The sequence below is a fragment of the Gambusia affinis genome, linkage group LG08 (assembly GCF_019740435.1).
Source record: "Gambusia affinis linkage group LG08, SWU_Gaff_1.0, whole genome shotgun sequence".
NCBI classification, from domain to species: Eukaryota; Metazoa; Chordata; class Actinopteri; order Cyprinodontiformes; family Poeciliidae; genus Gambusia; species Gambusia affinis.
Window position 1 is genome coordinate 25,072,605 of NC_057875.1, and position 6,555 is coordinate 25,079,159.

Genomic DNA, 6,555 nt, shown 5'->3' on the forward strand with positions numbered 1-6,555 from the left:
CTGCCAAGAGAACGTTTTCATTAAATCAGCGCCGTGACCGCCATCTAGCGGTCATTTGGCTGCATTACAAGCACCGCGCTTCAAAAATACTGTATCCGCCATGGTGAAATAGTTACATACTGTCAACAAGTTTGAATTAATCAAGCATGTTTAACTGAGTATGACGATAGAAACAAAGTGGAGAAAATTTCCGTGAAAGAAAAACAACAAAACGGAAATGTCTGATTTTCAAAAGTAGGAAATTTGCTGGAAAACCCCCAGAAATGTTCAGATTTGTCTCAGAACTTTCCAAGTTTTTTCAAGATTTTTTTATGAGATTAATCTCGACATTTCGGGGGGGGGGTTTTCTTGCAAATTTTTGACTTTCAGAGCTCAGAAATGTTTATGTTTTTTCTGGAAAGATTCTGAGAAAATTCTCAAAATTTGTAAGTTTTTGTCACAAACTTTCAACTTTTGGAGCTCAGAAATTTTCTTGTTATTTCTAGAAAATTTCTGGGGTCAATCTAAACATTTCAGAGGTTTTTCTGGTAAATTTTCAACTTTTACAGCACAGACATTTCCTTGTTCTTTCTAGAAAATTTCCGGGATTATTCTCAAAGTTACTGATTTTTTGGCTCAAATTTACTCCCCCTTTTTTATTAATCTACACTGGCCGTATTACACCTTTCGTAGACTGTGTGGCATGTCTTGACAAATGTAGATTTAAAGAAACTTAAATCTTAGTAGACACATAAGAAGTATTTAGTTAAAAACTGAGAAATTGTGTTAGGATCTTGTGTAATAGACCAATACAAAATAATACAAGTATTACTTTGTGACGTTCTATTATTTGTTACACCAAAGAGAGAAAAAAATAGTTTTCAACAAATAAAATTTAAAAAATCCAAAAAACATGGTCAACATTTGCATTCAACATCCTTGTGTCAATTCTCGAATGCTTTCAAGATCTATTTTCTTGTTTTGTTGCAGTTTCTCAACTGAATTTGTGTCCGGACCTTCACCGGGCCGCAATGTGCCTCGATTAAAACAATTCCTTTTTAGCTTTTTAGAAAAGGAAACTTTTGCTAAGCAATTGTCCAATTCTCTTTGTTGGTCCGTCGTATTAAATCCCAATAAAATACACTCGAGTACCCATAATGCAACAGGGAACAGAGAAGCGTGTGTGCGCTGCAACAGAAGGAGGCAGTGTTCACTAAAAACCAGCAACCAACGTTCCCTCTTTCTCTCTCTCTCTCTCCCAGCATCTAATAAAGCTCTTTTTACATTTACTCCTCAAGGGAGTTGAAACAGATGGGTGAATGTTAGCCAGTTAAAATGTTTAGCATCAGAACCTTGTAAAATTCTAACAAACGTCGTATTATATGATAATGGGGGGAAACTCAGGTAAAGGTGCTCACTGCATCCAATCTTCCGGACAGCAGTGCTATCTAACGGCTAGCTAAGCTGAGTTAGCCCTAGCTAAAAAAAAAAAGCTAAAAGAAATGATCTCTTTTTTATTTCCATCCATTTATGAATTTCTGTTTCCTGAAATAAACTCACAATATACTTTAAGATCCAAATTAATAGGTGAAAAGTCAGCTAACATTGTCCACTGCATCCGTCTTACAGCAACAGTGCTACCTAGCGGTGTAGCTAACTTAAGTTAGCCCTAGCTAAAAAAAAAAAAAAAAAGCTAAAAGAAATTGTCTCTCTTTTTTTTTTCTTTTATTCCGTCAGAATTTTTGCCACTGCTTCTGGTTCAGTATTGGACATCCGTGAATAATTTTGCCTCAAGAAAAGCAAACGAATGGACTAGTTTTCCACTAAGGGTCAGGATATTCACAGTCTCCTTGGCAACAGGCATCAACCCAAACAAGCAGTCCTGGACAGTCGTTCTATGTGGTAGTTGAACTGCATGCCCTGGATGAAAACAAAGGCTCTTCACACTGGTACTGGGAACCGACATGATTGTATTTATTTTATATTTCTGCAGAAATATTCACATGACTCTGCACTCAACCTTAAATAGTATAAATTATAGCAACATTTAATTTTTCCTTTGGAATCAATAAAGTATTTTCTTTAACTGAGTTCCAATTTACATAAACCTTTTGACATGATCGTTCACAAGTTATTCAAACTTTAACATTTTTGAGACATGCCATTAAATGAATTGATTTGACAGGCCCGTGGGATCTGTTTACAATAACGTTTATTTGGGCTCGACGTTTATTTTTAGATCAAAAGCCGGGAGCCAGAGGAGAAAACCGAGAACAGGGCTTGCTCTGACATCTCATCCATATCTGTCGCCGGTCTTTACGGGCCGTGCGGCTCGTAAATTAGTACAAGTGTGCAAATTTAGTTTGCGAGACTTGACAGCTATAAAGCAGCCATTCACAGTTAGGCAGAGGTTGTGAAATATGTTGCTCTGCTACCTGATAGGCTGCAAGAGGCTGTGTCAACACACTCTCTCTCTCTCCCTAACACACACACACACACACACACACACACTTATCCTTGCTTGTAGTGGATAGAAATATAGACATAGAGGCAGTTGCTTTAAATGAAACCCCCATTAATCGAGACTTATATTCTAATTGATTGTATACGACTGCGGTCTTTCAGTACTGTGGTGTTCAGCAAATGGAAATTATTTTTGGTGATTCTAACTGGCCTAAAACAACAAAAGTTTTAACTGATTTCACTTCATACAGTCAGAAAAACAAAAACCACCAACAACAAAAAAAACATGTCTATGCCTTTTTATTTGTTGTATGTAAACTTCTGGTATTAACTGTAAAAATTCTGCCACAAATTGTTAAGAAATACCGGCAAAAACCCCCCAGTAAAAACCCATGTTTTCTGTTTAGCCACGCAACACAGCAAACATGTTGAAGAAGACGATCTAGTCATGTTAGAATAAACTTTTTGGCTTATATGCAAAAAAGAAAAAAGAAAACTAACAGTGTCAATAACCCTGAACACACCACCCCCGCATAGCGAAGCATGGTGGTGGCAGCATCATCCAATCACTGCTATTTTTATTCTTGACTCCAGAGAGCTGAATACAAATATGTAGAAAACGTGTATCGGTAAAAGATGTGGACAATCCGGATCGCTTTCCTCTTACTTTGTGGTGGTCATGTTGTTGTGTTTGTAACAGTGCAATAAAGGTTAAAGGTGTTTGAATACTTTTAACATGTGACTTCTGAACAAAACCCTGGAGCAAAATTTCTCACGTGTCCAGCAACGGCAGAGTTTCTGTTGCAACCACATGCTTCTACACACAATGTGTGTGCATGCGTGTGTGCGGGTGTGTGCGGGTGTGACGAAGAGGGTTCAGAGACGTGTGCGTACGCCCCTGTAGGAACACAGAAAATCCATCGCCTCAAATATTTAGAAAAAGAAAAATCGATGCCTCAGCATTTTGCGTATGCTTGAAATTTGTCACCCCCCGAGAAAAAGCCTCAGTCTGCTCACAGATGATCCTTTTTCAAAACCCGTGTCAGCAGTTTTCCAGCTTGTTTCCAGCGTGCGGCTTCTCGTGTTTGGATCATTTGAGCCGAGGAACACAGGCAACTCTGTGCCGGCCGGCCGGCCCCATCCACTCAGAGAGCCCTTTCACAGGATACCTGGACACTTCAGCACGTCCTTACAACAGATAAGGTCTGTGCTAACTGGAGACGGCAAATGGGCCGGAGCAAGACCCAACCAGCCGGGGTTGGACGGCAGAGAAATTAACTGAACACTTTTAGTAAAGCGTGACTCGACAACTAAAGTTAACTCACTCCTTGTGTTTTTGGGTCTTAATAATAACTATGGAAGTCAAGAGAAATCTAAAAATAAACCAGTTGGCCACAGATTCTTAGTTTAATTACATCTGGGATTTATTCAGTTCCACGTTCATTTAAATGCGTCAGTTCCTCAAACAAATTTTAATAGATATCTTGAATAATAACAGAAAAGGAAGATTTTTGTATTTTATTGGGTCTGAATTATGTAAAATTTGATTTTTTAAGTGATTGATGTGGTAAGAGGAGAAAACTATAAATATAGCTCCCTGGCTAGCTCCATGGCTAGCTCCCTGGCTAGCTCCATGGCTAGCTCCCTGGCTAGCTCCATGGCTAGCTCCCTGGCTAGCTCCATGGCTAGCTCCCTGGCTAGCTCCATGGCTAGCTCCCTGGCTAGCTCCATGGCTAGCTCCCTGGCTAGCTCCATGGCTAGCTCCCTGGCTAGCTCCATGGCTAGCTCCCTGGCTAGCTCCCTGGCTAGCTCCCTGGCTAGCTCCCTGGCTAGCTCCCTGGCTAGCTCCCTGGCTAGCTCGCTGTTACTGTCTCTTACTCTGCAGTTGTGGAGTCACAATGTCTGGGATCATGAGCGCCCCCTGCCATGAGGTAAGAGAACTGCCTGCTTCACCTCGATTCTGTTACCTGTCTCTGTTGATCGCTACTCAGCACACGAAACACGTTACACACACAGTTGGTGACAAAAAACACTTTACATTGTATACATAAGCTAAATTATGAAAAATCAGTTCATATATTAAATGTTTTTTAACCATTTTATTGGCGACGTACAGACAGGAACATGCCCTTATAGAGTGGCAGCCAGTGCAGTTAGTGAGAGGTTGATCAATCCCAGGTGAGGATCAACTCGCTGCTGCCTCACTGGATTCACTTCCCAGCATTTGAATGGGAAATTAAGAAAATTCAACGATTTTGAAGAAAAAAAATAATCAGAATTGGTTAACCTAAATTAAAAATGGGTATTTTAACCCTTTATTCACAAACCAGTGTATGAAAAAATACTTGCCCATAATTTGATAGTTAGAGGGCGCATATCCGCCCTCTCCTCTCCACCATGGACCCGGTGTCTGAACAACATGGAGGCAGAGAAACTTATTAGACTGAGGGCAGCCAGACTAGTTTATTTTGCTAACTTATTATATTTAGCTAAAAATTATTGCTGAGGGGCACAAACAGGTCTTCCGACATACAGATTTAAAAAAAAAATTCAAAATTGGAAAAAAAAAATTCTTTGAAAAAAGAAAAAAACTCATAAAGGACACTAGGGGCAAAAGGGGCAGGGGCTCAAGCCCCCACACACACACACACACGAAAATTGCCTGTTATTTGTTGATTGTATTGATGTTTCACCTTGTCGTCATGAAAATCAGAGGAAAAAAACAAACAAACTCGTCTACGGTGGCTCATTGCTTGGAGTAAATATATGAAAAGTAGTTCAGATTAATTCAAGGCACAAAATTCTGTTCAATAAAGTTACATTTAACCGTAATCTGATTTTCTGGGATGTCTACCTTCCTGAAACAACATCTGAATGCTACGGCTGACTGACATGAATGATGGCGAGTAAACTTCATGTTCCCGTTTCATCTGCGAGCGGCGGAGGCAAAACACCCGGCCCTCCAAACAAGCCGAAAATTGCAGCAAAATCAGCTGTTTAAATCTTGTCTCCTTTGAAAACGCGGACGACTGGGCGTGTGTCCGTGTGTCGGCGCACACTGCCAGCATTTACACCTTTGAATAGAGCCTGGGTGGGAGACGAGTGGGAGACACACCTTTCCACAACCTCAGGCCAACATTAGGCTGTTTGAGTTTACGCTGAATGCACACAGACAGCAGCGGGCAGACACAGCGCGCACTGTGCAGCAACGGGCCGCCTAAAAGGATGCTAGAGCAAATAAACCCGGTGACTCTTTTCGCTTTTTGTTCAACGGAACACAATCACGCCCCCATGTTCGCAGTGTCTTTCATTTTCCCTGCCGTATTTAGACGGTATTAATTTAGAATGTTTCCAATTGCATTTGGCGTACACTGCAAAACGTTTGTCTGTACAAAGGATGTGTTCTCCTGCAGCCATGTTGAAGGAACGGCATTATGCAAAATCTACTTTTTTGAGCTGTACATCGTGTTATAAAGTTATGCCCTCATCGACAACATACCTGGAGTGTTACCTTGATTCTTTCTCATGCTTGAGAAATTCTTTACGATCCTGTGTAGAACGTCTGGGTGGACCTAGCCCCGCCTTCAAGGACGAAGCTCCTCCTCGGAGCTGCAGCTTCCAAGTGTCCGAGCTTCCGCCTCACAGAGAATCAATCAGCTCCTTGAGACTAGCCAGCAGAAATTAGCAAACACCTGGTGGAAAAACACTGTTAAAGGATTAACTGAGTGCTGTTGTGATGACTTCCAGGAGGTGGAGTTTCAGAAATAGCAGGACTTTTGAAAGACATAGAGACTCAATTTCAAGGCGTTAAATTCCAAAGTCAATTTTTTTGTAAGTCATATACAGTACAGACCAAAGGTTTGGACACAACTGTGTGTCTAAACGTTTGGTCTGTACTGTATATATATATATATATATATATATATATAAACATGATACTGCTCCTTTATGTTTTTTTTCTAAGATATGCAACTCTGTTAAAGCTGTTTCCGTTTCGTCTCCGGGTGATGAAGAAAAATGATTGTATTCAGATCTCAATTAAAATCTCCACAAAATTAATTTGCAATTCAGATGCTACAGAATCTAAAGTCAAATAGTGTGGAACTGTGTATA